Source organism: Gossypium hirsutum, chromosome D01 (genome assembly GCF_007990345.1).
Source record: "Gossypium hirsutum isolate 1008001.06 chromosome D01, Gossypium_hirsutum_v2.1, whole genome shotgun sequence".
Lineage (NCBI taxonomy): Eukaryota > Viridiplantae > Streptophyta > Magnoliopsida > Malvales > Malvaceae > Gossypium > Gossypium hirsutum.
The window spans coordinates 53286036-53296585 of record NC_053437.1 but is presented as its reverse complement, the minus strand read 5'-3'; the positions used below and the strand labels follow the sequence as shown (position 1 = coordinate 53296585).

At 31.1% G+C, this 10550-nt stretch overlaps 1 long non-coding RNA gene across 1 annotated transcript; it reads left to right on the top strand.

Annotated features, from left to right (window-relative positions):
- The first annotated feature begins 278 nt into the window (after nucleotides 1–278).
- On the top strand, nucleotides 279–10082 carry LOC121213946 (uncharacterized). The gene is made up of 3 exons (XR_005909518.1): nucleotides 279–519; nucleotides 9638–9701; nucleotides 9776–10082. It is a non-coding gene; the product is annotated as an uncharacterized lncRNA (long non-coding RNA).
- Nucleotides 10083–10550: the final 468 nt, after the last annotated feature.

Sequence of the window (10550 nt, the reverse complement as noted above, 5' to 3'; positions counted from 1 at the left end):
TATCCCTTATATGAGCCCTCAAGACCCAAAATACACGTTAGAAACAAGTCGGGACTAGATCGAGTACTCAAAAAATTTTTTGAAAAACATTAAAAATTTTCAAAATTACAGGGGACACACGACCCTGTAGCCAGGCCATGTGACTCACATGATCACGAGACACGCCCATGTCTTAGCCCAGCCCAAATACAATAAATATATATTTTTTATTTTTTAAAATACACTTCCCAAACTCGAATTTTCCCATTTCCCATCTATTTTTATTTTTTTAAAGTATTAATAGTTTAACACCCATATCCCATTTCCCCCATTTCCTGTTTCCCCTTTTCCCCAAATCAGAATCCCTAACGCCATGCCCGACTTTCCTCTTCCCTTTTTCGCTTAATTCAAAAATCAACTTTCACCTCCGGCACCAATCAACCTCCACCGATCCACCTCCGATCCTCCACGGCTCCACCCATTTCCAGAATCAGAGGTTAGAGCGAAGCTACAAACGTCTTCTACCTTTGAATTTCAAAGGTATATTAACAGTGTTTTATTTCCTCTCTTTTATGGTGCTTCTACCTTTGATTTTCTGCCTGCAATTCATAAACTGATGTTCTTTGGATTCTTTATCCTGATAAAGGAGGAATCTTTTTGGGTGGTTAGGGTTAGGGTTTCGAATGTTTTGGTAATTTCTGGGGAAGGATTGGTATTTTGATAAGATGATAAATGGTGGTTTTTTTTATTTTGATTCAATGTCTTGAATATTCGGGGGGGGGGGGAGGGAATTAAATCTGGAATTTTGGAATCTGTTTTCTGGATTGTATGTTTAATTTGTATTTTGGATTGTATGTTCAATCTGTATTCTGGTTAGTTTAAAAAAATTATTATTATTTGTTCTTTTTAAAGTTTTCTAGTAACATTATATTAAATTACCAGCAATAACCTCAAACATTTCGACCAAAATGGAATTCATTTTTGTTTAAATAAAAATACAGTGTTGTTAATGATTTCTAGAACTGAACTTGTTGTAATGTTGTGTGATTTTTACACCTAATGTGGATTTGTTTCACTTGTGATTTTCCCCATATCAATGTAAATAAGGAAACATACTTTTGTAGAGACCATGTTGTGTTAAAAACTCAAATTTCTGAACCTGATACTCTTCTCTGCTACCTGTTGTTTTTCATCTTCGCACTCAAATTTTGTTTATTTTGTTATTTGCTAACCAAATTTCTTCTGTCTTCATATTCGTTCTTTTGTTATTTAGTGACCAAATTTAAATTTAAATTTTCTTTAATTTTTAATATCATCCATTGTGGGCTATTAGTAGCTCGTACCGCTTCTCTAATTCAGATAGTTTAAGAGTTAAGCTAGCTTACTGAATCTATTTCAGTATGCAACTCTTCCCCTTCATCCCTTGCTTCTTTGAAAGTGTTTGAGTGAAGTGTTACTGATTTTAAATAATGTAGTAAAGTGTTATGTTACTCTATTAATTCTTTTCTTAAAAATAAAATAATTTCACATGAACACAAATGTCTGTTTAAATGCTATATTTTTCTTCGAAATTGACTGCAATTAAGATCTTTAATTACCTAACACTCATTATTTTTTTAGCATATGGTTCCTGAATCCTGACATCTAGAGACTTGTTTTTTCATTTTTAGAAAGCAACTTATATATATATATGTATGTATATATATCATTACTGTAAAATTGCCTTGATGTGAGTTTTGTATTTCAGTACGAGGCTATAGGATTAAAAGTATCTGCACACAATTAGGAGCAAATTTGTGTTATTGAATTATTATTGGATGAGAATTGATTTATGTTTTATAGAGCATGTAATTTGCAAGACATGAAGACTTTCTTTCCTTTCTTCTTTCCATGAGTGTTGAGCGAATATGAAATGAAAGACGTAGGAAGAGTTGGAAGAGAAGGGTTTCTCTAAAGTTTACTATCGAGAAAACTAGTGTTTTAATCCTGTAAGAATAAACTCATAATTAATTAAATAGTTAATGAATTCTAATCTAATGGTGATTAATATTAAATTTTAGTTTTTTTTAATTTCCTATAATTTTTTAATAATGAAAGTAAAAATAAAAAAAGTAGGGTTAAATTAACAAAAGTTGTAAAACTTGAAGGGCTAAATTTATGATTATACTTAATTTTTTTAACAGAGTTAATGAAATAAGTTGTAAAAGTACACTAGTACAAGGACCAATTTTAAGCAAATATAAATATAATATTTATTTTTATCCAATTCATTCGGCAAGAAATGGAAAAAATAAGTAATCTTATTTTATTTTTTTGTTCATTATATACAAAAAAATATAATTTGATAGAATTTTAATAACAATTAATTTTAATGACAATTAGTTTTAATCATAAAAAGAAATGGCCAGGCTCGGGCTTTGTATTTTTTCCTCGGGCTGGGCCTGGACAAAATCTCATGCCCATATTTTGGGCCGGGCCCGGGCCTAGGAAGCGGGCTAAATTTTTGTTCGGGCCCGGGCCAGGTATTGGCCATGAAAATTACATATAAAATCTAACACACATGGTGGAATTCATCAAATAATCATATTTCACGTATTTCATGTATATATCGGTAATAGTTCATATCAAACTCATATGATTTTGTAACAGAACTATGTCCGTTGAACCATTTAAAATATCGTTGGATACATGGGTAGTACAATCGATGTGTATTGAACTGTAATCTGTCAATTCATATTCATGTATGCTCATATGAGTTGTAAACAGTAAGCTCTTCTTAGTTGAATAACGGGAAGCTCATGCGAGCTGTGGTGTGTCCGCAACACATGTAGGACCCGAACCAAGTCGATAACCTTAATAACATGTCATTTGTATCCTCTGAATTTCATATGGTTCAAATAGGACTTGGTAATCGTCAAATATACAATCGGTATTTATTCATGGCAATTGTAAAACTCACAAATAATAATTCAATTTAACACAAATTAATGTACAATTTAATTACACGAACTTACCTCAACGAGTTTATGTAGATATGAAGGTGATTAATCCAATATTTTTCTTTTGCCTCGATCTAACACCGTACTAGGTATAACCGGATCTATACGAATGAATTAACTCAATTCAATATAACTCACATTCAATTTAGTCCAACAAACAATTTTTTGCAAAATTACTATTTTTCCCCTATACTTTTAATTTATTACAATTTAGTCCCTAGGCTCGGAAAATAAAATTCATACAATTTAATCAAGCCTAGTCAATTTTTATACATATTAATAGTAGCCCACATAGTTCACAATTTTACCATTTTTACCATAAATTTATCAACTTTTTAATTTAATCCCTAATTGATAATTTCATCAAATTTCTCTTTGTAAAAGTTGTTTATCTAACATCAACCTTTCATTTTCTATCATAAAACTTCAAAATTTAAGCATACTCATCAGCGGAAAAACCCTAATACTTTAACAATTTTGTAAATTAATCCCCGAGCTAGCTAGATTAAGCTTTACGATCTCAAAAACATAGAAATCATTAAAAATGAGACAAAAATACATACTTAATTGAGCAAAACAAGCTTCCTAACATTTCAAGCTTTCATGGCTAGTTTTCTTTCTTCTTCTTCTTTTTTATTTTTGGTGGATGAAAATGAGAATAGATTTTTTTATTTTTTTATTTTAACTTAAATCACTAATTTCCAAAATTACCCTTAATAATTCATTAAATTTCCAATGATGACTATTCATACTTACCCACTAAGCATTTTAATGGCCTATTTACAATATAAGAACCTCCAATTTAAAATTCTATAGCTATTTAATTCTTTTAGCTATTAGAACTCAACTTTTACACTTAATGCAATTTACTCCTTTTCATCAAATTAGGTATGTAAACGGTAAAATTTCTTAACGAAATTCTTATATTGTATTTCTATCATACATTAGAACATAAAATAATAATAATAATAAATTTTTCTAACTTCAAATTTGTGGTCCTTAAACCACTATTCTAATTTCACTAAAAACGGGCTATTACAGGAGCATATGACTTAGGCATTTATGCTTACTAACAAATTTAACATGATGAATAATTGACTTAGCACTTTTGATCACAAACATCCAAGTTCAGTATGTTACAAAATATACAAGCATTAAGGATCTCACCTGTTGGGGTCCATCAACAAATCGTACAAGTACTTTGATTACCCGAGCAAAATGCAAATAGTCATTTATGTGTATGTTTAGTATGATGTCCATTCATGTATAAGGATATTTAGGTCACATAGGAATTTTCGGCTTCTAACGTTCTGAGGCTTAAGACAGGTATGGAATTCAAAACAATAAGCATCAAAAGGGTTACAGACACGAAAATAGTTTGGCACATCGTATTGATCCCTATTCTTCCCCCTTAATGACCCTTACCTACTCACTGCCTTATTTCTCCTTCTTTCACCTACTTTGTCTCTCCATGTATAGGAAATCATCGCATGACATAGTAACTACAATTAGCCTATGAGTTTTTGTGCATTAATGAATGAGTTTCTCTTCCTTTTATGACTTTGCCGCTTCCTTTTTTAGCTCATTTCACTCAAGAATGCTTTTTATTTTTTGAGAAAATTTTCTACTTGTGTTACTTTCTCTTTCTTTCTTTTTTTGGAATTTTCTTTTATTTTTCACTCTTTAGGCTAATCTATAGTTCCCATATCACACTAATCCTTCCTATTTTACTCTGTTTTTACAAACTCCACCTTAATGTATCTACTTAACCCTCAATATGTATGGTCAGGCTTCTATAATCGATTTTAATGGTGAACATTAACATTTTTAGTCTTGAGGTTTGTAATGAGGTTCATTAAGAAGTGTCAATAGGCTCAAAAATCGATATTAATGGTGAACATTCATAGGTTGTGTAACAACCCATTTTTAGTGATATCAAAAAAGTAGTTTTTGGACCACAAATCTGATGAGTAAATTATTATTTTAATGTCTAGGGGATATTAGTAAGGTCATATTAAAATTTTGTTAAGAAATTTTGATGTTTGCGTGAATAATTAAGTGAAAAGGACTAAATAGTAAAAAGTGTAAAGGTGGAGTTCTAATAGTTAAAAGGGCTAAAAGGCTATGGAAATGAAACCAAATGGACTTAAATGGTAATTGTACCATTTATAAAGTTAGTGGACTTATATGGATATAGTTTAAGTGATTTTTAAAGTTAAAGATTAAGGTTAATTTAGTAATTAATAATTTAAGTAAATGTTAAACAAAGAAAAAGGAAAGGCTATCATCTTTCTTTTTTTTCAAAATCAAAACTTAAAATAGCAAATTTTGGTGAGGGAAGCTTCGATTTCACACATTCTTCATGCATGGTATGTTTTTAAGTTTCGTTTTTAATGATTTTATGTTTTTAAGATCGTTGTAGCTTAATCTAGCTAGCCTGGGGACTAATTTATAAAACTGTTAAAGATTGAGGGTTATGCCATGAATTTTCCTGAATGATTTTTTGTGTTCAATGGTAGATTATGAATATTATTTTATAAATGAACAAGTTTTGTAAAGTTATTTTTGATGAAATTTACATTTAGGGATTGATTTGTAAAAATGGTAAAAATTCATGTTAAATTTATGAAATAATGATTTATTTGGGGTAATATAAGTCCTTAATAGATTCGATTAGCTTGAATGGGGGATTAAAATGCTTAGATTTCAATTTATGAGCTTAAGGACTAAATTGTAAAAAGTTAAAAATGTTAGGGGTAAAATAGTATTTTTATAAATATTAAATGTGGACTAAATTTAATATTATAAGTATTAATTGGATTGAAATTTTCTATTTAGATCAAGATAAACCATGTACGGACCTAGGTTGTAATAGCCTGATTTTAGGCCTAGTCGAAACAGTGGTTTCGGGACTACAAATCTGACGAAAAATTTATTTTTTATTATATTTTTATGGTCTAAAATTTCACGAAATGATTTCATGAAAATTTCATTCAAAAATTTTGACGTTTGGGCACTCAATTTAGCCAAATGGACTAAATTGTAAAAAGTGCAAAAGTTGAGTTCTACATGTTAAAAGTGTCCAATTGTTATGAAATTTTAAATTGGAGGTCCTTAAATGATAATTATACTATTGGTTAACTTTTTGGACAAAAATGGACAAGAGATAAGTGAAATTGGAAATTTTTAAGTTGGGGGCATTTTGGACATTTAAGTAATTAAAAGAATTAAAAAGGCCAAAATAGACAAAAATTTGTCCATCTTCTCCATGGTGAATGAAATCAGAAAGGGGGAAGCCATATTTAGGGTTTTCAAGCTTCCAAGCTCCATAGTAAGTGATTCCAAGCCCCGTTTTTAATGTTCTTTACGTTTTTGGAGTCTCAGTAACTTGATTTACCTAGGGTTCATATTTGGAAAAATACCCAGAGGTGAAATGTGTTTATTTTGATGTTTTATGGTAGAATATGAAGCTTAAAATTATGTTAAATAACTTTTGCTAGCCGATTTTAAGTTAAAACGAGTAAATTGACATAATCAGTAAAAATACCTAATGTTCATAAGTAAGTGTTAGAGTGAGAATTTGATGTTTCCATAGAAGGGAAAAATGTTCAGAATGCCATAAAACATAAGAAAAAGGAATAAAGTTTATTTCCGAGCCTAGGGGCAAAATCATAATTTTGTGAAACTTTAGGGGCAAAAATGTAATTTTTCCAAAATGTGATTTTTCGACTAGATTGAATAATGTGAGTGTTAATTAAGTTAAATGTGGTATTATAAGTCAAGAAAGACAAGGAATTGACTTTGATTAGTGAAAAAGAAAAAATGAGAAAAAGTGAGAAATTTCCCGATTGAACATTCAGAATAAAAAGGGATACAAATGAAGTGACAGAAATGATCACATGTGTGGCATGGACTGTGTGTAGGCCACTACGTGAAAGTGAAAGTGATGGTCACGTGCGTAGTACTATGTGCAGGCTACCAGAATGATAGGTCGCATGTGTAGTACTATGTGCAGGCTACTATGCGTACCGGATAGCTTCGATCACGTGTGTAGTACTATATGCAGGCTACTACGTGTATCAGATAGTGATGGTCACATGTGTAGTACTATGTGCAGGCTACTCTGTGAACCGGTATCATTAATTATAAGGCGGTTGCTATGTATCTCCTACCGGATATCATTGATTACAAAGGGTGGTTGCTGTGTGCTGAATCCACCGTGTATCTGTTATTATTCCGAAGTGTTCATCAGGAAATTGACTAAGTGAAAATACATGAGATCATGTAACGATTAAGTGTGATTGAATGATGAATATATGTGTGGAATTGAATTGAATAATGATTGAAAGTGAAAAAGTGAAATTATGAAAAAGTAAAATTAGCAATAAAACAGTTTTGAATAGTAACAATAGCGTGAATTTGAAAAATCACCAAAAATGGTGAAAATATAATTAGAGAGTGAATAAGATATGAAATGAAATATTAATGAGTTTATTTTTACATAAAAGAAACAGAGCAAGCAAAAGATTTATATATTTTGAGATATTTGAATTTTAGTGAGGCAGGATCGGATTGATTTTGGAATCCCCTGTTCCGACTTTGGAAAATAATTAAAAATCGTACAAAATAATTACGAGTTATAATTTATATTCTTAGAATCCTTAATGAGTCTATTTTCAAAGGAAATAAATGGAAATATCATCTGACTTCTGTACAATGAGATAATTCATTTTTAGTGAAGAGAGGTCAGAGATGTTGAGCAGTGAAACAGGGGTGACTTTAAAGAATAACCTGTACTAATTGGATAATCAAAAAATTATGAAACTTTCATGGTAATAATATATGTGAGTCTAGTTTTGGTAAAAATTAACGAAACTTAATTTGAAGCTCTGTAGATTCGGATAAAAATAATTTAGTGACTATAACTCGACTAGACAGCTTTGAATTTAAATATAAGTGAATAGTGAAATTATGTATAATGCTATTTAAGCATGTTATTTACATAAAGGATGTGGGATGGAGAGGAGGATGAGGAAAATAAAGTATATGAATGAATTGTGTATAATTGGTTATATGCCATATTATAATTGATAATCGTTGAAATAGGAGTGATGTTTATATTGGTGCATTACTGGTCATGGTAAGCTCATGAGAGAAAATAGTTTCATAGCATATGTGTGTGGTATATTTGGCATGAAGTGATGTCATGAGTGACTCATGAATTAACTCATGTTGGTAAGTTGATGCATAATTATAGTATTCAAATATATACATATTTGTAATATTTTGCTATGTGATTCAGAAAAAGGGTAATAAATAGCATCATGAAATTTCGGCCATGGTGCTAGTTTATGTGAAAATAGTGTTTTATGGCATATCTTAAATAATGGAATGTTATAAATTTAGAGGTTAATTTTCTAGTCAAATAAATGACAAATGAATTGATTGCGTATTCGTAATTTTGACATATGCCTGGTATATGAAACATAATAATATATGCTTGAATAAACTTTAAGTATTAGAATGACATGGATTTGATGGTGATAAGAATCGAATATTGAATTCATGAAGCACAGGTGATGTATTATTGTTGTGTGATAGCTTGGTTCGAGAAATTGATTAGGTAATTTGGAGTGAATATGAAATTTAGCTCAATTAAATGATTTCATCAATTAAACATTGTGTATACCAGAATGTGTTAGTGAATTACATATTCGTAAATTGACGTTCGAAGTTCAGTTAGTGATATATGAAAATAACATGAAAAGATTTATGATTGTGATTAATATTGATTCTGACTTAAAGTGGATTCTTCAATATTGGATTTATTTAACGGATATATTGAGCATATGAATGGGTATGTATTGGGCCTCGTAAACCCTAATTCGCGACTCGAAGATAATAATTTGAAAGTTTTTAATTTGGATGAAATTTTATAACTCGGTTTAATATTTCTATAAGTGTATTTTTCTAGTAATGCCCCGTACCCTATTCCAGCGTTGAATACGGGTAAGAGGTGTTACAATGTGACATCACCAGATTCGGCCCTAATGTTTAGGTCGAGTTTGTGGTGTTACATAGGTCGAGGCAAAGCAAAAGCTTTGGATTAGCTCATTTTAACCTTCACGCCCCTAGTTGTTGAGGTAAGTTCGTATAAATGGTTATCGTATTAACATTATTTCAAATTGTATGTTAATATGTTAATTATAATTTAAATTAATTGATGAATGAATAAATTAATGCAATGATGGTTATCGAGTCCCGATTGAACCTTAGGAATTCGTAGGATATAAATGACAAGTCATTAGGAATTTCATGTTTCGGGTGCTGGTCTTGAATGTCCTACCGATGGCTGAGTTCCTGCATTTGTTGTGGATGCTCCACAGCCTGTGTGAGCAATGATGTAAAGGAAAGGTTACGATTATATGTTTAATCACACTTTGTGTGAGCTTTCTCGAGTATCCGATGATATTTTAGATAGTTCAACGGGAAAGAAAAGGGATTGAAATGGTAAGTTTTCAAGTGGAATTGTGCATATGCCTATGAAAAATATGTGTAAATCAAATGATGTATTTTCATAGGGAAATGACTTATCATATGGTTAATTCAAATAAGTTATGTATAAATGCACTAACTTGTGTATTGATGATGATATATAGGCTTGTGCCGAGCTTGTGGTTTGGGTTACATTATGCTTATACATATTGTTATGTAAATGAAATGGTAAGTTATGTTTTATATTCTGCGAACTTACTAAGCATTATTTGCTTACGTATTTTCTTTCTTATGTTTTATAGATTATCGAAAGCTCGATCGATTTGGAAGCTCACTGGAGATCTATCACACTATCCAGCCTATACATATGGGTAGTTTTTAATTTTTTTGGCCAAGCTTATAATGGCATGTATAGGTGGACTTATAATGGTATTTAGTTGAATGTTTAGTTTGATGATTTGGTATGTATAAGTTGTGTAAGTTATCTTCGTTGGTACCATTTGATACCTTATTAGATTGTGTCATTTTGGTTAACTTGTGATGCATGTTTGGAATGACTCATATGGTATGTTTTGAATTGGTATGATAATGGCCAAGAATAGCATGTTTTAAAAAGTATTTAACTAGATATTGATGTTTGAAATGTGGTAAACTATGCATGTTTAGGTAAGTATTGTTGTGTGTATTTCAGGTGCCTTTGAATGGCATATTGATTAGTTGAATTAGGGTCATGAAATGGCATATGCATATGTATGTTTAGGTATGGTATGATGCCTTTTAAGTGTGCACATTTGGTTCAAAGGATTATGCATGAAATGGTATAGGAAATGCCTTGATTTTAGGCAAATTTATGTCCACACGGCCTGAGACATAAGCGTGTGACTCAGCCGTGTGTGACACATGGCCTGGCGACACAACCATGTGTCATCTGAGGGTTCCTTTGTATGAGAGTCAGTGAGTTACACAGTTTGGCGACACAGCCATGTGTCATCTGAAGGTTCCTTTGTATGAGAGTCAGTGAGTTACATAGCCTAACACACAGCCTGGCACACAGGCATGTGGGGCAACTCAGAAAGT